The sequence below is a fragment of the Typopeltis vanoorti genome, chromosome 3 (genome assembly GCF_054136105.1).
Source record: "Typopeltis vanoorti isolate ZY-2024b chromosome 3, IOZ_Tvanoo_1.0, whole genome shotgun sequence".
NCBI classification, from domain to species: domain Eukaryota; kingdom Metazoa; phylum Arthropoda; class Arachnida; order Uropygi; family Thelyphonidae; genus Typopeltis; species Typopeltis vanoorti.
Genome location: NC_143551.1, coordinates 67,761,238 through 67,788,309, shown reverse-complemented (window position 1 = coordinate 67,788,309; position 27,072 = coordinate 67,761,238). Strand labels below are relative to the sequence as shown.

The 27,072-nt window shown below is 35.1% G+C and overlaps 1 protein-coding gene across 1 annotated transcript in view; it reads right to left on the bottom strand.

The window, feature by feature from the left end:
* The window catches only part of Dp1 (satellite-binding protein 1 Dp1), a 286,820-nt gene that overhangs the window by 239,523 nt on the left and 20,225 nt on the right, over positions 1–27,072 (bottom strand). The window lies entirely within an intron of this gene.

Here is a 27,072-nt window from a genome sequence, read left to right as displayed (position 1 = left end):
TTTGGGACAAAATTTCTGCAATATGATGGAAAGTAACACTTGAAAAGTTTCAGGTTAAAACTGGGAATGGACTGACAAAGAATGCAGAAAAGAAACTGGAGGTATGAAACTTGAAAAACAAAACTTTTAACTGACAAAGATTTAGTGAAAAAGGAGATCTGAAAAATAAAAACAGTACAAAATAATATATAAACAAACAGAAATAGTATTTCAGGGAAGAATGACCAGAATGAAAGATAAAAAAAAACTTCCTTAAAAGCAAGTTCTTAGAGGGGATAAGAAAATAAAGTTTGAAAAATAAAAGCTTTACATTTTTGGAAGGAGAATCTGAGGCACTGAAAAGGACAAATAATTTACCTACTAATGCCTGGTTTCCTTAATACCAGATGATGTTCCTCAATCCAAACAAGACAAGAAATGATTGCAGACTTATAAAATAAATGAGCAGTTCACTAAACATTTTCATACAGTGACACCATTCATTAACAATTGAACCTAGCAATGTTTCTGACTTTCATACCAAACATACAATTTTGTTTTCCCTAATATTACAGTGAAAATAGCCCAGCTGAAATCCAGAATTGAAATAATCTGACAACTTAATAGATACAAAATCACATGCATCAACACCTAGTCAGTTATTTCATAGCACCTCAACAACTAGTATTCTTTCAACTATCCAAAGTATGTTCTGCAATTTCTTTCACAATGACAGAAAAAAAAATGCATTTGTTAGGTTTGACATTCCATGCCAGAGATTACTAAACCTTGAATCCCATCTTTATGATCTGCTCTGGAAGAAAATTTCTCAGCACACTTTGCTTTTAACTATTCTGACCTCTTTATTCATCTTTGAAAAATAATCATTTACAGTCTACTACCCACACAGTGAGATAATCTTACTTGCAGACTTAAATGTTCATAATTCAAACTGACTTCACTACTCTAAATTTAACAGATCGAGCCAGAAGGAAATAAAGTATCTGCTATTAGTACTGAAGAGCAAACTGACAACAAGAATACTAAATAATAGTTATCAATCTCCCTGGATGGTTTCTTAACTACCTCCCCTTCCAAGTAAACTGCAAATGTTGCTCTGCTCACTTATCACCACACCTTAATTCAACTTTCAGGGATAGCCTCCCATTCTACCTTTCCTTTCACTATGTTTAATCCATAAATGTCTAATTTAAATGTCTACGTCACATTACTTCTTTTCTGCCCATCCACTAAACTCTACAATTTACATTCCTTCAATTCTCCCCATAACCAACATTCAAGCCTTGATATTGCCTGTCACTTATGACTTGCTCCAGTTCTACACATACCAGCCAATGAATAAGAAACTTTTATTTAATACCATGTTAGAACCCCCTCCCCTTTAGCTCAAATTACAGCACATATGTAGTTTGATAAAGATTCCACAAGGTGTTGGATTCCATCTAACATATCAGGAATTCAACAGACAGTCATTTAACTGGCTTAGATTTCATGGAAGAGGACTTTGCTCACAGATCTGTTTTTCTAACATGTCCCATACATTTTCAATGGGATTCAGATCTGGGTTTTGTGGTGGCCAAGAAAGATGTAAGTCACTGTCATAGTTGCTAAACCATCGCTGAACAATTCTTAAGTGATGGACAATAACGTTGTCATCCATGAAACAACTGTCACCTGCTGGATAAAAAGTCAACATTGAAGGATGGACTTGATCGGCAACAATGTTCACATATTCCTTGGAGGACACCTGACCTTCCAGTAATTCAGAGGACCCATTCCATACCAACAGAACATGCCCCACATCATGACATCCATCTCCAGAACTTTGGGTTGTGTTTACAAGGCAAGCTGGGTTCATTGCTTCATGAGGCTTCCATCAAACTCTCTGCCTACCTTCAGTTCAGAACAAGGTGTACTGTAACTCATCAGAACACGAGTCACAGTACACCTTGTAATATAACACAATAACATCCAGTCTTTCAGTGTACAGTCACGGTGTTCCTGGTACCACTGTGGAGGAACTTTCCGGTTCTTTGCAGAAATCAGTGGCTTCTGTATTAGGTATGCCACTGTCAATACTGATTTTCTTCAATTCGCTAAGCATAGTTTGCTGATATATGAGGGTTGTTTGAAAAGTTTGGTAAATTTCCAATTGACAGCAGCACAATTCATTCATACCAGTGTCGGCACGTATCATCTTTTTCATGACCCCTGGCCAAATTTTAGCCATGTGCGACGCGTAGTTCTCATTTGGCAAACATTTAAAATAACAGTGTTTGCATTTTACATAAAAATGGAAAAAAAGAAAAAAGAATTGAATGGCAGCGCAGATAAAAGCCGAGTTAGATGCAGTTCATGGGGACAAGCCTTCTCAGACACCGATCTCGTTCCCGAGACTGTCTTATAACCACAGTTACGCCTCTTAGACAAGCAATGTAGGTATTTTCCCCAATGATTAAACACCTGGGATATCTTCCCTTTTGAGAAACCAGTCAGTGCTGCTGTTTTCAAAATCATGGCTACAGCCAGATGGAAAGATCCTTTATTTTTTTCCCCATTGTGATCAATACTATTGACGATTACCGATAAGCAGCATTTTAAATACTTGCCTAGAATATGTGGTGATGCATGTGACCAAGTATTTTGTATATATACTGCATGAGTGACATCTATGTATATCTGAATAAAGGTTTCCAAATTCAGTGGCAAGTATGTGTACATAACAATGAAAACTAACGGACTAAATCCGAGTACAACAGTCCATGTGTGGTTTGACCAACACTTTATACAGTAGCATGTTGTCTTATCCCTACTTGTCAGAGTTCTCCTTAACTCATAGCAGCAATGCATTGTGTAGTCTTCATAGCCCTGGAGCATGCCCTCTGAATTTCAGGCAGATGTCAACCATTATTAAAATTCCCATCACAAATTGCACTCACCTTCTAAAGCACCGTTCCACCAATATAGTACACACCTTTGCATTTATTAACATTAAAACTAACTACATTCATTCATCCAACCAAATGTATTTAAATCTTTGAATATTATGATATTACTTCATTTGACTTGATCTTAAAGTTCTTTAGTCATTCAAGAATTCCATGATAGCCTGAATGATGCAATTAAATTTCATACTCTATTAAGCAATTATTTTGCCAGATATTTAAAATTAATAAAATAGTAAAAGCTATATATGATAACAGGAAGAGACATAGATGTTGCAAAAACCAGCGCTTCTAAACCACTGCAGTGGGCAAGTAACATAACCAGGCACGGTTATATAATGCTCATCAAAAATAGCCCGATGACCAGCCCTACTATTTTATTCTTATACCCACTCACATTAGCTGAAAGCCAAACCAAAATCAAAAACCAAATATATACAGTACATGCCGCATAATCAAACAGAAGCATTATGTACTGAAAAACAAAAATGAAGCATGTGTAATCTACAATCATGATTTTTTTTATGCTCATTATTAGCTTGGGGGGGGGGTAATTAAATACAAGATTAAATGTTCTTATCATATATATTCGGGCATAAAAATATTTCTAATACAAATCAAAAGACTTTAGACCAATTTCACTTTTCAGGTTACGAAAAACTATCATGAATTATTATGGGACATTGCTTGAGAAGGTGGTATATGTAAGTGAGAAGTTAGCAACTGTAGCCCTAATGTCATCCCAGAACTATGTTTTTTTTTTCCTATACATATATACATGCCTATGATATAGTGTAATTTATAAATTAGGCACAGTAAGAGATTAACAGCAACTACAATAATAAAATAGAACAATTATAACAACACACTGTAATAAAAGTTATCTGAATGTGCATACATTTTATTATTATTTATTTATTATTTTATGAAGTCGAGAACTTTTACCTTTTTCACTTAAAAGGAAGCATTTTACAGCTTCTCTTTGGTATATTCAAATTGCCAGCATCACTACTCTTACACTTTGGGAGCCAATCGTCAAGTAAAATAAGGGTTACTTGAACATAAACACTGCAATACCACGACAGTTGATCTGATAACCTAGAACTACTCAGAATGGCATGCAATTTAAAACTTATGATTTGTTTATTACTAAAAGAAAGAGCCATATGGCTTCATTTCGGTGATGTAAAATTACATACATCAAAGTGGATATTAGATCCAACATTATTTCAAAGCCGTTTGTAGAAGCAATGAAAGTTTTATAAGTTGATCTGAGAGCTTATGAAACTTTCATAGTTTCTACAAACATTCGGCTTTGAAATAATGTTGAATCTAGTATCCACTTTGCCTGTGTAATTATAAATTATTTATTTCTGGAATTTTCTATTTAATATTTTCGGACTGGAGTTGACTGTGGATAACTGAAATCGTGATAGCGAACACATGGATGAGGGAGATTACGGTAATGTCTATAAGAAAATAAGTTAACAAGAAAAAGTCGTTATGAAATTTTGAACCATCGGTACAAATGGTGGGAGATGAATTTCATGTTCAGTGTGAAACCACTGACTTGCTGACTGGGGCCTGAAGTGGCTTGAAAAAAAAAAGTTCCATGTTTGATCTCTAAAGCAAGCTTTCTGGACTATGTAAAAATAATTTTTTTTTAAAAACACAAAAAATATGTAAAAATGAAAAAAAAAAAAAAAATCCTTAGCCCACCCACAGTACAAATGTACTATAGGTTTTCTAATAACCTTTCATGGGTGGGAACAACATAAAAAAAAATGAGAAGGAAATAAGAGGATTCTACTGTGTGCACATTAACTAACATGCAGACACAATGAAATATCAGACTTCCTTCGTTGGCACAGTGAAATTAGACTGCATGATGGAGTGCAAACCTGCCATGGAAGAATGCCATTATGTTCAGTATGGCTAATGTCAAAATTCATATCAATAGCTTGCATAAACTCTTTAACATGCATACCAAAAGGAGGCATGGCAGTCTTGTGTGTGTGCGTGCACATGTGGGATACGGAGCCTCTCAAAGCAGAGAAAAGATACTAGAAACAAATGTTTGTCTGAATGACAAAACAGGTTCATTTAAATTGACAAAGACTTTGAATGGGTGATGTACAAAAAGCATCAGTTGCTATCCATAGTCCCTGATGGATAGGATCCAACCATTATAGACTATTCTGCCTTGCAGAACCATAGACTTTGGACCTATAACCTAGCTTGGAATGTATAAATGCACAATAAAGGTTGAACAATGAAGATCAATCTGCACTCCATTTGTATATACACTATCTACCAATAACTGTCCAGACACCTCTTCTATTTGAAGTTATGGAACATTCCAGGTTTGTTAATAACATAAAAACAGTGTACAGATAGTAGGAAACTATTTCATTGTAGCAGTTGAATACAGGTAGTATGGCAACACGATGTGAACTCAGTGATTTCAAAAGAGGTGTCACTGCTGGCTGTCACATTGGTGGCATATCCATACGTGCCATTGCTGCTCAACTGGAACATCCGAAATCAACGGTTGGTGATGTGACCAGCAAATGGAGACGTTCTGGCTTCGCTAGTGCAGGAAAACACCCAGGACAGCCACCAAAAATGACTGACAGGGACAGGAGGGTGTTAAACCAAGTGGCCCAGAAAACCAGGTAATCAGCACAGATCATCTGTGATGAGTTCTAGAATGCCAGTAACACCATGATGAGAACTAATATTGTATGAAAATAACTCCATTTACTGGATTTTCATGGAAGAGCAGTGGCACACAAGCTGAACATAACAACAAACAAGGTGGGGCTCATCTGGGTTGGGGCAAAGAATGTGTGAACTGGACAGAAGACTAGTGGAAAATGGTACTCTGGAGAGATGAATCAAGATTCACCAGTTTCCAGTCTGATGACAGAGTGTGGGTGTGGAGGCAGCCTGTTGAACATTTGTTACCACATTGTGTTGTACCCACAGTAAAGTTTGGTAGTGGAGGAGTAATGGTGTGGGGATGCATTCAGCTTGTTTGGAGTGGGACCACTGGACAGTGTCCGTGGTCCCATGAAGGCAGCTCAGTACCTTGATATTCTGGATAATCAGGTGCTGTCTACACTGTGGAGTTTTTAAACGAATGACCCGTGTTACCATCAAGATGACAATGCCCCATGCCACAACGCTGCGGATGTTATGGAATGGTATCAAGAGATGGGTGTTACACAACTGCCCTGGCCTGAGCAGAGTCCTGACCTCAATCCCCATCAAATGTCTATGGGACAAATTGGAGTAGCAATTGAGGTCCAGAGCAGCACATCCTCGATATGTTGCTGAACTCAGTAGTGCTTCTTTGATGCAGGAATTGAGAGAAATTCCACCTGTCTGATGCACATTGGTGGAAAGCCTCTCTCAAAGTGTAGGAGGTGATCAAAGCCAAAGGTGGACATACCCGATATTAGGGTTTATCTACTGTTTCAATTGTAAATTGCTAAAGTGTCCAGACAATTATTAGTAGATAGCGTGTGTTATTGCTTGGAAAGAAGTCAATGGTGCCCACCTTAAGATGTAGGACCTTTTTTCACCGAGATGACTGCAGCAATCATATTTTCCACAAGCATACAATAACAATCAATGGGAATTCTGGACCATTCTTCCTGTAGGCATGTAATGAGGTCCTGGGCTGTCCTCACCCAGATGTTCAACAGGGTTGAGATCAGGGCTCTGTGGAGGCAAGTCGTGTGGTGCCATTCATATCCATAAACCACATAGTTACAGCAGCAGCCTTATGACACAGTTCATTGTCTTGCTGAAAGACATAATGATTAGTTCCATAGAAATTCCACAAAGTAGGAAGCATTGCATTGTCCAGGATGTTCAGATACCTCTCAAAGTTCAATATTCATGGGCAGCACAGAGGTCCAAGGCCAAACAAGGAAAAACAGGAAAAAAAATGCCATCACCTCCAAATTTCATAGTTGGGATTTACCAGGTATCTGCCAAATGCACACATCTGCTTGGTAGGTGGTGTAGCGCAATTCGTCGCTCTATAACATAGCTTTACAAGCTTCCACGTCCCACTATACATGCTCTTTGCACCACTGAAGACTATGCTGCATGTTAGTTTGGGTAATGTAGAGCTAGCATGCTGTGGTCCTACTATAGAAACCTATGTTGTGAGTCTCGGTTCTGAATGTTTTTGTCTCAACTAGTGCTCCACACCACATTCAACGTCTCATTGAACATTCAACAAACAAATAGCAGTTTTTACATATTATCCTTTGTAGAAGCTTGTAGTCAAATTTGTAGACAAACTCATTAGATGGCACGATGCACCTTGCCAAGGGAATATCCACTGACTTCTTTCCAAGCAGCATGGGCATACACACACACACACACACACGAGGGTACAACCAGGAGCTCTCTGCATCTCCTCTAGCCAATTCTTAAATGAAGCATTTTGAAAAACAGGCTCTAGATACTACTGTTTTCAAACCTATCTGGCTAAGATACAATTCATGATGTGTTCTCCCTTTGGCCATATGGCTCAGATACATTACTCTTTTCTCCTCCACTTCAACAGCAACATCTCAGAACCCAGTTCTTTATACAAAAAGAAAATAACAATACTCTTGTCCTTTCTAAACACTAATTACATCTTTCCAAAGTCACTTTCTCAGGTTAGAAAAAAAAAAAAAAAGCTATCCACAAGAGTACATACCCCCCCCCCCCCACCAACAATATGGCATCATAAAAATCCTTGATAACAGAGCCTCTAACCTCTGTTATAATAAGTGTTTAGCTATGAAGAATTATAATAATTCTTCATAGCTAAACACTCTTTTCTTCGCTCTACCTTCTTGTCCAGTGACTACAATTCAAAAGAAGATTAATAAAATATTTGTTCTTTCCATCACCTCATATCCCTGAGATTACAGTAAACTATTACTATTCCATATCATCAGAAAACATAACCAAAACTTAACTACTGCAAGAAATATAACTACTGCAATGCTTCCAACCTCATAAGAAGCTGGCTCTCCTTATCTGCTCTCTTAAAGATAAACTCCACCCCTCTGTCATAGATGTTCTCAACTTGTCATATTATGGACAAACTGAAAATATGCCCACATCCACCTTAAAGAACACAAGAAATGCATTCCCTCACAACTATGGTTTAGTCAGGTCTAGCTGTCTTTTTTGGATAACTTGCACAGTATCAAATGGGAAAAAATGATACTTCACTTTTTTTTTGCATTGGCAACAGATTTAAGAACCCAACCAAATCTAAATAAATATGGTTGATGTTAAAGTTCCCTAGATTTGAGAAACATTGTTCTTAGATCTCCTACTCAGCAGTCAAGGTTGGCTACCAGCACACATACAGTGCTGGTAGCTAACCTTCTCTCAAGACCTCAAACTTCTATTTATAGTCATCTGCTTATTGTGTTTTTGTATGTATGGTATACCAGATGATGACTTTGTCTTCTTCCTTTTTCGTATTAGGCCTACTGGCCTTTACAGAGCTGTCCTAAGCCCTTCAAAGCAGTACCCATCCTGAGGATAACGTGACTAGCCGTATGCCTCCCGGTGTGTCCTATGTCTGTAGATGTGTGTGTTCACAGGGAAGGTTTGTCTGCTTGCGGGAGGAAAAACCCTGCAGTCCATGCCCAAGACCAGCTAACTTGGCTATGATGACTTTGTAACAAAGAAAATATTCGAACTATTAAACCCATATTTAATTATTTATTTGCACTATTCTCAATTCCATTAAACCTAATTATGAGCAACTATTTACTGACCTCCACAAAAGATCTGAAAAATTGCTATATAGAGCATACAAATTGAGGGAGACAAGAATGGATAATATATTGTCTGAATGTACCAGTAACTTGTGCACTGGAGTGAGAGGCACTGTTTAAGAAAAGTGCTTCCACCCCAACTTATTTGATGATTAAAAGTATCATGTTTAAGAGGGGAAAGTTAACTATTTGGTGAAGATGCAAGGTTGAAACATCACCAAACATCATCAGCATCACTTGTTATAAACACTGATGCTAATGTTAACACTTTGAGAAGATTTAAAATGTTAATATTGCTAAGCACAAAGTTCTGCACTTTGAAGTGCAGAAATTTAATGTTGTGTACTGAACTCTATTCAAAAAGTGCACGAGATTCAGGATTTGGGGGTGTTCAACAGAAATGGTTCGTGAAGTACACTACAAGAACTGTGAGGATCACAAGGCTGCTGATGATGATGAAATACATACTGCAAAGTTGGTTGTGTGTGCAACAGAGAGGACACAAAAAAATTAATAAAAATGGAAAAAAAAAATCCTTAGCTCATCCATTGTATGAATGACCTATACATTTATAGAAGTCTTTTTCTAGGTAAGAGCAAAAAAACAGTTTTTACCTGGTTAAAATGGAAGGAATTTTTTGTGAAGTGGAAAGAGATACGAGAATAACAAGAGGCCAGCCCTAAAGTTGTATGAGCAGGTGGTGAGCAAGAGTGAGGGATAGATTTTTTTCATTTTTCTTTACATGGAGTGTTGGATTCTTTTGAATGATGGCCAAAGCAACTAAGGCAATGAGATTAGCATATGAAGACTAGTAACAATGTGCATTTCTTACTAGTTTGGCAGTAGCAGGAATTTTTACACAATGAAAATTTCTGCTACCGCCACATAGTATAAGAGTGGAATGCACTATCAAAATGTGTTGTGAATATGGTACCATATGACAAACATATTGCTGTTTGAATGAGACCTAATAAAAATCCATGGTACTTAGGTCTTGAGAGAGCATGACCTATCCAGATTACTTTTCATAACCATAATTTTAGGATAAGATGGTTAGTCTTACCCATAAACACATTCTGGGTGTGTTGCCTGATTGCAAAATAAAAAAAAAAACCCTGAGTCATCTCCATATGAGACTAGCTAACTTACATTCAGTTAAAAAGCTAATAAAAGTTTCGTATTCTAGACAGGATTTGAATCTAGGTCTTTCCAACCAAAGCACTTTTTCAAAAATGACTAAGCCATACAGGCTCGACTGAGACCTACTGCAATGCAATACATTAACAGTTCTGATAATGATAGCAAACCAAATTCCTGATACAAAGAAGTGTAAAGGATACTATTATAACTTCCTATCAACAATAATGGCAAATATCTGTTGGATTTCTGCTCAGGACATGGACTGGTTATTACTAACACCATGTTCCAACATAAAAATGTGCACAAATTCACATGGAGAGAAGAGGCTAGGAATAAGAAAAGTCTCATTTACTATGTTATTGTTGATAGTGATGTTTTCTCCCTGGTGCAGGACACCAGAGAGTACAGAGGATTTGAAATTGGAAGTGATCACTATTTAGTCTTGAGCAGGATAAAACTGAATTTCATATTGAAAAGAATAACATGTAAGAAAGTTTTAAAGCGAATAAAAGTTGAGCAGCTCTCAGATGTGAACTGTAGACTAAAATACACAAAGATTATTGAAGAAAAAATGAAAGAGTTTGAGAACAGGAATCAAACCTTGGAGATTCAGTGGCAAACTCTGAAGAAAACATTGATTCTGCCAGAGAGGCATGTGGTGAGGTTGTCTGTAAGGATAAAAAAATCAGAACTCCCTGGTGGACACAGGAAGTTAAAGAGGCAGTGAAGGAAAAGAAGAAAGCATATCAAAAGTTCTTGTCAAATAAGTCAGCTTGTGCTCTTAGAGAATACAGAGACAAATGTAAGAAAGCTAAACACTGTGTAAAACTAGGTAAACAAAAGTCATTGAGCACTTTGGTAAGAACATAGAAAGTAAATATGAAGAAGGTGGCAAGATATTCTGGAGATTGTTGAAGAAGCTCAGAAATGGAGGAAACAGTGCTGTAAAAGGAATTACAGATGATAAAGGTGACATGAAAACAGGAGAAAAAGATATCCTTGAAGTATGGAGAAATTACTTCGAAAAATTGCTAAATGAAACAAGCAGTGATGACAGCACAATGGTAAAAAACACTGACCAGGCATGCAGTCAGGAATACATATCCATACTTGAAGTAGAAAAAGCTATCAAAGGCTTGAAATGTGGAAAGGCATCAGGAGTAGATGATATTTGAACAGAAATGCTGAAGTATGGTGGTATAAAGTCTTACAGTGGCTGCACTGCATAGTTCAGAAAGCCTGGACAGAGGGACGAATTCCTGATGATTGGAGTAGAGCGCTCATAGTACCCATATATAAAAAGGAAAATAAAACTGAATGTTAGAATTACAGAGGTATTTCCCTACTGAGTGTTCCTGGTAAGATCTATGCATGTATACTTGAGAAACGGTTGAGAAGAAGTGTGGAAGAAAAGCTTAGTGAAGAACAAACTAGATTCAGGCCAAATAGAGGCTGTCAGGATCAGATCTTCACTTTACAACAAATAATCGAGAAAGCATGGGAATATAACAAAGATCTGTATTTAAGTTTTGTCGATTTGGAAAAGGCATATGACAAGGTGCCAAGAGAGAAGCTATTCAATACGCTGCAGTTATATGGTGTCAATGGGGCGTTATATCAAACAATACTTAGTCTTTATTTGAGTTGTAAGTCAGCAGTTAGAATTGAAGGAAGTACAGGAAGATGGTTTAATGTTAAATCTGGTGTGAGACAAGGATGTACATTATCCCCCCTCTGTTATTCATTATCTATATGGATCACATTATGAAGGAAAGTGGTATTAAACCTGATATCAAAATTGTAGATGTTAATGTCAGCTCTCTGATTTATGCGGATGATGTTATACTTCTAAATAAATCTGCTACAAGTCTGCAAGATTCTCTGACTAAATAGAATAACTGTTGTAATAGATATGGTATGAAGGTCAGCAATAAAAAGACAAAGACAATGAAAATAGGCAGAATCATTGAAAATGTCAACTGTGTTGTGAATGGAAAACCTGTGGAACAAGTAAATCATTTCAGCTACTTAGGCACGATTTTTACTGAAGATGGTAAATTAAATATAGAAATAGACAACAGAATCAGCAAAGCTGGTATGGTGGGAAGTCAACTGAATAAATTCATATGGAATAAGAGAGAAATTAGTCGGAACATTAAATTAGCTGTATACAAGACAGTATTCAAACCAGTTTTAACTTATGGATTTGAGAACTGGGTCAGAAATAAAACACTTGACCAAAGACTAGAGACCGCAGATATGAGAGTCCCGAGAAAGATTATAGGCGTGAACAGATGGCATCAATGGCAATATCGTATTAAAAATGAGGATATTAGGAAAGAACTTGACATTGTCAGCATCCAGGAATGCGTTAGCAGAGCTAATCTCAGGTGGTATGGTCACTTAAACAGATTAGCAAAAGTTCTCTTCCAGGTTGGCAGCAAAACGACCCAGAGGAAGACCAAGATATAGGTGGATTGATATGGTACAAAGTGCCTTAGACAACAGAAATATAAGATCTGATAATGTTGGAGTCTTGACAAGTAACAGACTGATTTGGAGGAAAATTGTAGATAGGAAGTTAGTAATGATGTAATTTTTTTCATGTAGTATTATCATATCCTGTACATCCCTTGAGGGTACATGGCAGGAATTTAATGATGATCAACAATTTCCTTCGAAATTAGTCATATTTTCAGATATTATTTCTGTCTTCTACAGTGCTTTTAACTGCATTAATCCTAGATCTTGGTCTTCTTTTGGATCTTTTTTCATGCCATCAAACACCTTTTTTTGCTTACCTTTCCTTTAAAGTAACTATTATCTTATATTAATACTGTGCACACAATCTGGAATGCTAACAATATAAAGTTCTTCCTTCCTAATATCTTCATTTTTAATGTTATAATTATGCGACTGATGCCATTTGTTCACTGTTCAATTTATTTTCTCTAAATTGTTATATTTGTGGTTTTATTCCTAACCCATCTCTCAGATGCACAAGTTAAAATTGTTTCAACACTTCTGTATAGTGCTAGTTCAGTATTTTGGATAATTTCCCTCTTATTCTATATAAATTTATTCAAAAGGCATACCATACCTGATTTTTGACTAAAGAAACATGTAATAACCACAGTAAGTAAGTTTTAATAAGTAAATATTTCATCCCAAGTATCTTAGGACATCTGTCAGTACAGTTAATTCAAACGATACCAGGAATAACATATAGTTAGGACACATAATTACAATGGAACCCCAATATGTTTGCAGTAGGTTAGAGAATTAAATACCTGATTTTAATTTGTCTATTTCCATATTTAATATGCCATTTTCATGAAATTAAATATTTGAAATACATATACTTATTCTAAAGGTTTTCCTTTGAAAATGTAGTTGATATTTTCAATATTCTTGACTATTTTCATATTTTGTCTTTTTCCAAACGGGTTGCACTATTTACTCAATTCAGTTAACAAATCCTGACAATTTTTATTGGATTTAATATTATGTTTAATGCCCTTTTCCTTCATATGATTCACTGCAATTCATCATCACATAGATGATGAATTGTAGTGGGGATGGTATGTATCCTTGTCTCAAACCCAGTTTTACATCAAGCTATGTTACTGTTTCTCACTGATGACTTGTAGAAAGTTTTATCACTGGGTTGCAAAGTATATTATGTGCCTCCATCTCAGTATAGTATCACTGATTGTTGACTGGGATAGCCCAATTTGTCGAACAGATAGGCCTGCAACATAGCATTGTATCACAATCCCTTTTCCAACTCTGTTAGTTCCCTTCTCAGAGCCATTTCACCCAGACAGTTGCACAAAGTATACTTTTTTTTTTTTTTTTTGTGAAGTATAACATACCAGTTAGTTCAAGATAGAGAGATTTGGAGGACCATAATTTGCAATCTTTAATTTTTAATGTAAATCTGTTTTCCCTTTTCACATTATACCATATTGTGAATAAACTAAGATGATGATAACATACCTACTGATTTAACTTAAATACAGGTTATATATCAAGCAATACCTCAAACAGTGCAGTCGATGAATGCCGAAAATATTCAATACCAACTGAAACTGCACTGAGTGGAGCATTAATATAACTAGTTTCAGTGTAATATGCTCCAAACAATTGCCATATCTGCACAAAAAAAATATGATTAGACAGATCCTTAAGAGGCATTATTTGATGTAATGAAGCAATTTATGATATATTATATATTTTTATGCCACTTTCTAATTTTAAGTTTTTGTTCTATAGTTAACTATTTCTTAGGTCTTCACCACCTATACATTTTCTTTTGTCACCCACAATGATGTATAAAGGGGTAACAAAGTGCACATAAAAGTTTGTAATGTGGACACGTCTTTGATGCTATAATCTAGACATTTCAATGCCATAAACATGAATAAGAATGTTTCAGAACTTTCTGGAATGCTCAAAAACACGGAACACATGAATGTTTTTTGTAACACTCAGAAAGGTATTTTGCCTTAATTTTGTATTAATGTAATCAATTTCCTTTCTAATGAAATTACAATAAACATACTGTAATGCCTTTTATAGTAATTGCAAACCACATTATAGTGAAATCCACACTGTTTGAAAACACATTATGCAAGGCATTGCCATATATTACTCTGTATGGTGTACCATCCTGTTAACATCCATTTCAGTAAAATTATGAAGACCACAACAGTGTTAGGAATATTCCTAACATTGTTGTAGTCTCCATACATAATGGGATAATGAGGATCTGTATTTATCAATTATTTGTTATGAATTAAAATGTGATCCTTACAACTTCTTTGGAGCGAATTGTAATTGCTTTTCTAAGTTTTATTAGCCTCTTCAACTATGCTTGCAAAATCTTACCTGGGAAACTCAGTATGGAAATTCCTCTATAATCTCAGTTTTATTTCCATTTTTATATATATATGTATTATGAGAGCTCTACCACAATCCAAAATACACAGGAACATTTCCTGATTGATTAATCCTCTTTTCCGGCTGTCTTACAATTACAGATTTCTAATGGATGTTTCTACTTCAAATATTGATATTTAACTTCCAACTGCATCCCTCTTGAATGTTTTCTACCACATTTCTATCACTTCTCTGTAATGCTCATTTAACAATCTTTCAAAGTAATCATTACAAATATCCAGAATCTTTTTATCTTTATTTTTTTATGTCACTTTTATCATCTGATTCACTTTGCCACATTCACATTATACTCTTATATCTTATTTGAAAAACTTTGCACTACACAAGTAAACAAACTTCTCCAATATAGGCAGTCCCCAACTTACATAAGCTACGTTCTGCAACTTTACATAACTAGAATTTTACACAAGTCACATCTAATCCCCCCATCTCCCTAACCCATTAATCACACCCTATTGCTCACACAATTACAGTATAGGTAATGTATTAACATGTTTTAAGTTATTTCTGTTAGTTTTATTCATAGGATGCAGCATGCACAAATTAGATTTCATATGTAATTATTAATATAAAGTAATAATATAATAAAATATAAACAGTAAGAGAAACCAGGAAAAAAAAAAGTTTAATTTGGCCATTCAAATTTCCATGTGAAAAGAGAAACATATGAGCCATCTATTTCTCTTTGGACTTGAAGACATTATGATTTATTCTCCAATTACTTTGTCCACCTTCATATTGGTGTTAAAAATGTTTTTATAAGCATTATCCAGAAATTTTCATAATGAAAAAGCCTTACATTATGGAAGCATCAAGTTGAAATGTGCTGCACGCACACAGCAACAAGAACTTATGGTAGACATTTTTGATGCCTGCTGTGACAGAAAAATCTATTTTGAAATCTAATATGCTGCAAGACACATTTTGTACTTTGTACCTAAGTACAGAATTTTTTAAAAGTTAATTATCAAATAAGTAGAAATTTTTTTTTTTCCCTTGCTAATTTTCATTTTCATCTCCAGATCAATTTTGATGCATCTACACATTAGCTCACTTTTTCTAGTCACAATTGTATTTTATACTAGTGAATGCAAACATTAAAAATTATGGAAGTGTAAGAATATAAACATATAACAACACGCATACACCACATAGGCTATCTACCTTGTGGATGACTGCTATTAGGTGGAATGCAAGTAATGCATGCACAGTAAGTAAAACTTTGTAGCTTACATTTTTTTCACAGCCATTTCAAGATAATTTGCACAAGTTCAAATTTACATAAGCTGAATTTATGTAAGTTAACAAATAGCAAATGCTGTACCTACTTCTACAACCTTAACTATTTTTCTAAATCATCACCTAAATCCTGCATTGCAAAAAAGAACTGGATACAGTCGTAGTTCTAATAATATCCAAATCTGTAAACAAAATAGCTCTCTCTTTGTATGATAATTTGAATTTTCGATCTTTTTGATGCAAACATGTGAAAAATAGCTAACATTCAAAAATCTTGATTATGTCCATCCAAAAATCTAGTAATTCCTAGTGAAGTAATGAGTGAAAGAGCTGTTAACCTTGTACAAATCAAAAATCCCTAACCACTAATGCAGTTCTCATATGAGATGTTATTCTTAAGAACCCCTTTAAAATCCTTAATGAATAATCTCATTTATGCACTCTGCTCTCTTTCCCATAATGCTTTAGCTACCATTACATGCATTTTTTTTATATATTTTTATGGATACTGTTTATCTAACTTAACAGAGAATTCTTCGATTCTCCTTAAATCAAATATAGCAACTATTCACTTCCACTTCAAAATTCAACTCTAAACACACGTCATAAATTTTTCTTCCCTCTACTGATTCCCTTGCCTGCTATTCTTTGGAACAGCCTCCTCCCTTCTTGTGTATTTTCTAAAAAATAAATAAATAATATAATTCAGGTGTTTAATTCTAACATTAACAAGTTTCTTCAATTTCTTTTGCTTACTGATACTACTAGGTTCAAAGGATTAACAAAATTAGGATTTATGATTTAAAAAAATAATAAAGAAAACAAATAAGAACTCAATGTCAAAAACTGCAATCATTACAACTTCCTGATATTGTAAATATAATATTTAAATGACATAGCATCTTATCGTGAACAAGTGATCATCAATCAAAATATAAAATTTATTAGAACCATAATCTTTTGAAACTATTTTGGTAAGGTATTTCAAGCTATGTGTTCTGTTAAAAAAAAATTTTTTTAAAAATTGTTTATTACAATCTGAATATCATGTGCTTTAAATCTCAAGAAAACTATTTTGTATCAAAGGAGTAATATCTTGGGTAGTGTTTTTTTCTTAGATGTTTGTGCTTTAATCTATCTTTTACTGCATTTGTTGAAACAAATGTACTTCAACAGATTTAATACTGGCAATTAATGTTATTAGAATTACTTTAAGTTAAAGTAATTTAAGTTGGTAGTGTTTCAGATTGGAATTCTTTAAAATCAATTCCTTGTTATATTACACCTAATCCAGAATAGTTTCATTTAAATGACTCAGAAAAACAATTTTTGAATAAATACTTTTATTAGTTAACTAGCAAATCTCCTTGCCAAATCTATCAGGCTATAATTAGACTGGTCTACAGCTAGCCTAACTGCAGTCATAGTACTTCAAGCTTTTTTCAGATCTTATGCATCATTATAAATTATATGTCAAGATCAAGAAGAAAAGAAAAAAATAGAATGCTGTGTACAATGTCTATAAGAATATCTTCATGAAACAATTCTCCTCTACAAATTCTGATGTTCAGAGAAGTACATATCCTAATAACACACACGTATTATTCTTCCAACTGGACATTATGTAAACCCAAGTTTGTTCACTAAATATGCATTTAATTTGTTAAAATCACAGATTTATATTATATATTTTATGTAATCCCAAATAAAAAAGGACATATTTGCAACATTTTAAGTGCCCAACCTGTCATGACAGTACATTATATCACAATTTAAAAAAAAAATTTAATTTAATTTAATTAAAAAATAATTCCAATTAAGTTGTACAAGAATGTATAAGCATGTAATTAACAGAAAAATACTATTAGTGGACAGCAGATAGTATAATATGTACATGGTACGTAGGTAATAGAATTATCTACACAACCTACCTTCTGCATGCTAGGGTGTGTGTAGAAGGCGGGTTGTGTGGTATAGCCTCACAATGATCCCTTGTGAGAGGCTATACACAAGGAAGAGTCACATAATATATAACAATGCAAATTAAGCAAAAGAGTAACAAGTACTTAATTCAGCTGGTTTTGGTCCAACATGTCAAGTAGTGAAGAAAATCTGTAAAATATGCTGCATTGAGATTAAATATAGTAAAAATGACATTACTAGAAATGCAGCAAATTCAAACTTAAGACAATAGCTTGAATTAAATAAAATATCTTCTGAAATTTCTGCATCTGCAATCACATTACCAGTATGTCCAAAAGTTAGTGATCATCCCTGTTTGTGGGCACAGAGCCTCTGCTATTAATGGCTCGCAAAAAAAGTCAAGCAAGTTTGAGCATGGTTAGTAGTTGGAAGGGGAACAATTGTTCAATGCTGTTGGCACACTCTCCCTCGATGAGGATTTGGATTCCCTGGAGGTGTCACAGTCAACAACTCACTACAGAAAAAACCATTACAATAAAACTGAACTGCTTAGTAGTATAACAAGCTACTGAAAAGTCCAACTGAATCCACACAGGAACACAATGCTACGATAAATAAACTAATAGAAAAAAGCCATCATCCTGGATAGTTCATAGCAAATTTAAGAACACAATGTTCATATCTATTACCCCTGCAAAAAATTACAGCCTCCTTAGCAAAGCCAAAAATCCTCCTCCTCCCCCGTCCACAATAAAAACCTAGGTTATGTGATCTGATAGACAACCTCTCCTGCATTAAATTAAAAAAGCTAACTACTCCTAGAGGTTATTTATGCACTTATAATGAATTAAAATTCACTTTATTAGCATTAGGAGGATTTTGACTTTTTATGAATATATTACTTCAAATGAATAACTGATTTCATAATCTGTTATCAAGTTACTGCAGCACAAGCCACTTGAGGGTTTTTTAATAATGAAACTAGCCAATTCTCTAGACAAATGTAACTTTCTGTGATTCAGCAGTTCTGTGGGTAGTTTTTGATAATGAGACCACATTATGATGTGAATAAAGATTTTAATAAAAAAATAAGCAATTAAAACCCAACAAGTTTCATAAGTCATAAGACTTGCATCATCAGAAGTACTGGTACAGAAAAGTTTACACAACAAAAACCTATAAACATTTTTTTTTTTTTACCATTTGTATTCTGGTTTATCAATTATATGTAACATTTGTGAAGTTATCAAAACATCTAATATGTGTAACTGTTTATAGGCTTTTGTTGTATAAAACTTTTCTGTTACCCTTGAAGATGCAAGTCTTACAACTTATGAAACGTGTCGGGGTTTTAATTGCTTATTTTTATTAAACTATTTACATCATAATGTGGTCTCAAGACTGATAACTATAACCCCAAGTCAATTCTCAATCTCATAGTCTTTGCAGCTTTTGCACCAATTCCAGTATTCAATTTAGTAATATAATAAATCTCTCTTCTCCTCTGTTAGACTCAGTGAGCTGTTATCACAGGCAAAGCAATGGTTTTAATATGAAACTGTACTGATATAAAACAACTTTACATGGCTTCTAATGCATTTCTTGTTTAATCCTTTATTCAAGTGTAAGCAAACAAAGTTCGCTAGTGGAGTTTCTTCATAACTAGGCTACTTGTATATAAAAACTAATGACTACAAATTAATAGCCCGAGTATCCCATAATGCAAAGCACACATCCTTTCGGGTGTGTATAATGTTATGCATTATGGGAAGAGCCACCACCTAGATCGGTTTTGACCTTTATTGAAGTCTCGTTAGTGAGAACCAGACCCAAAAGCCATACCAATAAAGGTCAAAACCAATCACTCCATACATCAATAAACTGCACATATTCCTCCTGCACAATCTTCTCATGAACTCATTAGCAATCAAGTCAGCAGACTCAATTTTTTACTTCCTTACTCTTCAATTTTGCTTCTTGCAACAACTCTTTCATGTCTTCTCTCATTGCATATGTCTCCCCTTTCAACTCATTTGTTCCTGCCATAACAATCATCTCTTTCACTTCTCCCTTCTGCAAATTAACAGCATCAATAACATCCTTGATTTTCACACCTGAGAAACATGCTTTCATCACTTGCCCATTAAGTAATGAAATTACTTAATGGGCAAGTAATGAAAATACCTCTTATCATTGAATCTTCATACAATACCATATCCTTATTTGCAGTTACTTGCACTTTTCATACTTTCAGTGCACTTTCTGCTTTTCACTTTGTTGATATCATTCAGCTTTTTTTTTTTTTTTTGGCGGGGAGATACTGTTCTAAGCATCCATGTAGGCTGACAGTTGAAATTTTAATCAAATTAGATGCAAGATGCTGCATCTTTTTGCATGGAATGCTCTGGCACATCTGGTGAAGAGCTGTGGTTTAAGTACCAGGCTAAGATTTTGAATGAAATCATTTTTTTTTTTAGACAACTAAACAAAATTTTCAAAAAAGTCTATAACAGGAAGTAAGAAACTGAGAACTACTGCACTACACAGCATATTGAATAATAAGTTGACAAAAAATAATATTTCAATACAAAATTAAGGGAGGCTGCATATGGGAGTTAATAGATATCAGACATATGGAGAGTGGGGGGCAGGGAATACAATCTAAGTGAAAAGGTGTAACATGAAAAGTAGAATAGCAATTCAGTACTTGGATCACTGCTTTTTTTTAAACCTATACAATGATATTTCTAACAGTTTTCTTCATTCAAGATATAAACTTCTTTTGGCATCTAAAAGGGCTAACTTTCATTCTCTTCCTATTATCTCTTTTCTCTTCAGGTTTATATTTAATTGCTTCCTTTAATAGTCTTTCCCTTTCATTCATACATTTTCTCTCCAATTCTTTTGGTATTCTTCATTCTACCATTTATTGCACATATTTGTAATTCACAATATATTTCATCATATTGTACTTTATTCACATCCTTTAGCTGTTCTAAGAAATTTAATTTCAGCTTGTATTCTATTTTCTCTCTGTCCAACTTTCTAAACCATATATTACTGCTGTGACTTTATAAAATTTAAATTGTTTCCTTTTTCATCATAGTACTGCAAACTGCTTGAAAACAGTGTAATTTATTATCTTATTATCTATATCAAATATATTACATGCTAAACAGTGAAAATGTTACCTGTTGTAGAGGTCGGTTTTCAATTAATATTTTAGCTTGTATGGGATATTTAACCCATAATGACATTTATTTATTTAGTTAGTGTGTGGGGGAAAATGCAAGTAATTAATGAACAAAACTATATACAGACTGAAAGTTCAGTTAACCAATCGATGGCACTATCTGGGAGTAAATGCAAGTTCCTGAGGTCTCCAGGGAAGGAGTGTGTGTGTGTGAGACAGCCATCAGTAATATGATGCATTGTCTGCACAGTACCACACACACAAAAAGGTGACTGAAATTCCCCACAGATATAATAAATGGCACAGCAGCCTTGTTCAGTCCTAAATCTTTTTAGCTGGTTCCAGAAGTGTCGAGGATAAATTCAATCCTGGAGGTTTGATAGTTGGATCTGTATCAGGTACTTGTTTGTAGGTTGTAGTTCTTCCCGAGGCTTTTCCACCAGTCCTGGAGAACATTATCTGGTACTTCTGCTAGCCATATGGGAGATATAGAGTTAGGCAGCGAACTGGAGAAATATCTTGATGTATAGAAAGGTACATGATATTTCTGATTTTCTTCATTTTTTTGATGGTAGGTTCTTCTAAAGCATGGAGGAGTGATGTCAGAAAATCTGTAAGTACCAGAGATGGTTCTCATTATGTTTGTGTGTCCACGAGAATCGTGTGGTCACTTTGGCTCCAAACTGGTGAATGATACCCCGCAACAGGGAAGACTAGATTCAGAGCTGCTGTTCTAAGAGTCAAGGCATTACAACCCCAAGTTATGCCTGTCAGCTTGTCTGATGCTCATGGTAGTTATCTTTAACTTAATTTATTCCAAATGTTTTCAGTAAGTTACAGTCAAACGTGACACTAAGAAACAAGAGTTACTTTCATGGATTAGAGTCCTGCTGCAGAAGTTCATTTTTAGTTTTCTATGAGAACCTTGTGGTTCTTTAGGTGGAAAGCAGAAACAACAGTTTTGCTTGGATTATGATATAGTCCTCAGATTTCAAAGTAATTCTGTAGTGAGCTCAGATCCTTACTCAGTGTTTCCTTGGAAGGTACGATCTTGAATAGCGATAGCTATGTCATCAGTACAGATAAACTTGACTAGCTGTTAGAGGGATGTCGCTTGCATACAGATAGAATAAAGTTGAGGTGAGGACAGATCCTTGTGGCAACCATTCTGCAGGATAAATGTTATGGTTTTTTTTTATGAATTCAGATGAACTTTTATTTTACTATTGGAGAACATTTATTCTAGTAATTTCAGATTTTTTTTAACAGTTGATTACTTTGACTACTTTATACAGTAAAACTTTCTTCCATATGGTATCGTAAGCTGATGAAGGCAGCACCTGTTTTTAAACCCTTTTTGGTATCCAGCTTCTATAAGTGTTATGAGAACTAGGACCTGATCACAGCAGCCTCTGCCAGGTCTAAATCCAGCATGTTCACTAGGCAAGATGGCTTCTATTTTTGAAGAAATCCTAGAGAGGATAATCCTTTCAAAAAATTCAAACCTGAACAGAAAAAGATCTAAGACCTGAACATCAGGCAATGCATTCCACTCACCAACCACTCTCCATGCAAAGAACCTGCTCCTTATACCCCTGCTCACACCCTATTCATACAGATTGCAGGTCTCCTCTATCTCTTCTTCCAGTCTATGAAAAATTTCTTCCACATTAACCTCATAACTCTATACCAACTTAAATGTCTCAATCATATTCCTCTCTCTTCCTCCTATTCACAAGGCTTTAAAAACTGCATTCCCTCCATCTGTCCTTGCATCCCAAAGGCAAGCTTAAGTTGGTCTTCTCTGGACCCTTTCCAATATATCCTCACCAGCATGAAAACCAGGAGATCAAATCTATGCACAATAATCCATACAAGACCATCAAAGACTTATACAATGAACCAGAACCTCTTTATTTTTACAAGTTCCACCGCATCACTGCCAGAATCTGAAATAATGTCTTCACAACTTGCGCAATGTGACCTCTGAACTTGAGATCCTTGTCCACCACTTGAAAGTCTCTTATTTCTTCAACTTCCTCCAAAATTTACCCACCATGTGTATACTTTATTCCATTGTTGCCTACCAAATTTCAGAAGCTTACACTTTGCAACATTGAACTGACAATTCCATACTGTTTCCCACTCATGCAATCCTTTCAAGTCCTCTTGTAAGTGCTATAGCATCTGCTTGATTCATCATTAATGAATCATAGTTTCTCAAGCAAAAATATTGAACAGGGTATTCAATTCAGAAGTAAATGTGGGTGGAGGCATAAAAGGATGCTGCAGTTTCTACATATGAATGCCAGAAATATCAGGAACAAGAGGGAGAAGCTTTTGGCATTGGTTAGTGCAACCTTGTCAAAAGTTATAGGCATTAGTGAGACTTGGCTGACAGTAGTTGATGTAGTTACAGGGATAGAATGTGAAGGGTTTAGTATTTTCAAGTTAGATACAGAAGACAGGATGGAGAGAAAGGTATACTGCTGATAATAGCAGATGAATTGTAGCCAAAGAGAATAGGAGATAGGCAGGAGGGTGGCTGTTCATTTGAAGTAGTCTGGTGTGAGATTAAGGCCAGTAAGACAAAATATACAGTTGGTTGTTGCTATAGGCCAAGGAGTTCCACAGATAATCTGGAAGACATGCATCTATAAATTAGTACGAGTACAGGTCGAGTGATTATTATGGGGAACTTCAACTATGGAGATATAAAGACTGGAAGGAAGAAACAGATGGAGGAAGGAAATGGAATTTATACACTAAGAGATAATTACTTGAAATGGCATGTGATGAAAAGGACTAGTGGTGCAAGGGTATTGGACCTTCTCACAGAATCAGAAGAGCTATCCATAACCAAAGTGACACCACATTGCCTCCAAATAGTGAAAGCGAGCATGCAGCCTTGACTTGGGAGATTGTACAACATGAGGAATATTCTGTCAAGGGGTATTTGTGGAACTACAAGGCAGCTAATTATGACAAGCTTAGGAAGAAGCTTAAATCTGTGCTATGACATAAGCCACAGCAGGGTAACGATGTTAGTAGTACATGGGAGATAGTTAAGGGTTATTTAGAGGAAGCAATATTATACTATATACCTAAGGTGAGGAGGGTTAATCAAGTAGGAGTTAGATGGAATGAGTAATATCATTAAGCATGAGCTGCAGAAGAAGAAAATGCCATATAGAGTATATAAAGAGAAAAATGACCAGCAAACTCATGAACAGTACAAGGCTCAGTCACAAAAGGCAAAATCAGATTATATAGCCGAGCAGGACAAAGGAAATCCCAAAGAGTTTTTTCATTGTGGCAAGTAAGAGGAAGAATGACTATGGAAGAATAATCTTAATGAGTGATGATAGAAGCAGATGAGATAGTCAAGTTACTGAGTGACCACTTTGCAAAAGTATATCATCCTAGTGAGGTTACTGCTTTAACAGACAATAATGCAGGAACAGAGGTGGATGAATTGGAGGTTCTTAGGATAACATAGAATCTCAATGTAAATACAGTTTTGGGATTAGATAGGATATCAGCTCAGATTTTGCAAGAATATGCAAGACAACTGGCAATGCCTGACTAAGCTCTTTAATTTAAGTCTCAGCTATGGTAGAGTTCCAAGGGAGCAGAAAGAGGGCAAAATAATTCCCTTGTATAAGGGAGGTTCTAAGACTGCAGTCGCAAATTACAGACCAACCAGTATCTCAGGTGTGGTGGTAAAAGTACTGGAAAATTAATCAAAAAGAAAATTCAAGAATGGGTGGATTAAAATATGATACTGTATCAGGGGTAACATGGCTTTGTGAAGAATCAGTCATGCCTTAGTAATTTACAGTCTTTTTATAATAGAGTAACAGCAGAGTGAATAAAGGATTTTGCAAGAATATGCAAGACAACTGGCAATGCCTGACTAAGCTCTTTAATTTAAGTCTCAGCTATGGTAGAGTTCCAAGGGAGCAGAAAGAGGGCAAAATAATTCCCTTGTATAAGGGAGGTTCTAAGACTGCAGTCGCAAATTATAGACCAACCAGTATCTCAGGTGTGGTGGTAAAAGTACTGGAAAATTAATCAAAAAGAAAATTCAAGAATGGGTGGATTAAAATATGATACTGTATCAGGGGTAACATGGCTTTGTGAAGAATCAGTCATGCCTTAGTAATTTACAGTCTTTTTATAATAGAGTAACAGCAGAGTGAATAAAGGAAATGGCTACACTAATTTGCATAACAGAATACCAGATGGAATTCTGTTACGCAAATTAGAACAAATGGGGATGGATATGACACTGGTTAAGTGACTGGACAGATATCCAAAAGTGGTATATGGAGGGGCATAATCGAGGCGAAAGCAGGTAACTAGTGGTGTGCCACAAGGTTCAGTGTTGGGAACATTGCTGTTTAATTTGTACATAAATGATACAGGAAATATTCAGCTGCTTGCTGATGATGTGAAATGAGGTAGAGTAATAATTTCAAGGTGATGAAAGCTTGCAGGAAGATTTAAACAGACTGTCAGTATGGGCAAAAGATATCGGTTTAATGTGGAGAAATGTAAAGTTAGAAAAAACTGATTACAAGCCGTGCATCATACTGATGGCACTGTACTCCAGGAAATAGATGAAGTTAGAGATTTAGAGGTGGTGATAAACAGAGAGTTAAAGTTTAGGAGATTAGTAAGTTGTTATTCCTCTTTATAAGGCCTTGATAAGTCCACATCTGGATTACTATGCTCAAGTCGAATCTGGGTTTCTTGTGGATGAGAATGTGGCGGAGAAGATTCAGAGGCAAGTGACTAAGATGGTGAGTGGTCTGTGGAATGGTCCCTATGAAGACAGATTGAGGGTGTGTGGATTGCAGAAGTTGGTTGATAGGAGAAAAAGAGGGAATATGATAGAAATATTTAAGTCGCTTAAAGGGTTTTATAGGATTGATGCAAGGGAAACATTTCAGCACTTGGTTGGAGGGGCCAGAACAAGGAGTTATCCCTGGAAGTTGAATAAAGGTGTGGCTAGTACAAGGACCATAATTCTTGCTTGGAGAGTTGTGAATGGGTTGCCAGAGTCAGTTGCGAGTGTTTTATCTGTTAATGGGTTCAAGAAGAGGTATGATAGATTGTGTGGATAGTTTGGGTCTCCCATGATGAGTCTTCAGATTCCATTGAGGTGCCCGTAAAATTATAATAATAATCTTTTTCTGATTTATTCAAATATTTCATTAATTTATAAAGTTTTGATGACAATGTAAATGATTTCAATATTACTCATGAATCTATCACAAGCACATTGGTGAACTTTCCTTTCAATATTTCTTTTAGTTCTGCATCTAGTGGTCCAAATGTTTGTTTCGAAAAACGTAGCTTGTAAGTTTTTTGTTTTTATTTTATAGCTGTTTTTTTTCTTAATCTTTTTGTTACAAGAGCTTCTGTTTGTTTTATTTACTTACATTTATTCATTCTTTATTTATATCAGAAGACTGCGAGTACTGAGTCAGTTGGGTTTTGATATATATTTCTAATACCAGTTTCCTGGAGTAAGTTAGTTTCATATTTCTTTCTATATTTTTCTTTTCACTAGATTCTTGTGGTTTTTGTGATTTCATCTTACTTGTATTGCCATTTTTGGGATTATCAGAAAATGGTATGAATATATCATTACCTCTACAAACTGCTATGTTTATGAAGATAGTTTTATTTTTCATCAATAATATAATCCATTATATTATTGATGAAAATTACATTATATTATATCCACACACACATATATATATTTTTTAAGTTATTTTTAATTGTTAAAATGGTAAGAAATCTCTCAGTTTATTGCTATCTGATTTAAGTGTTGCTCTCCATTTCTGCCCACAATCAC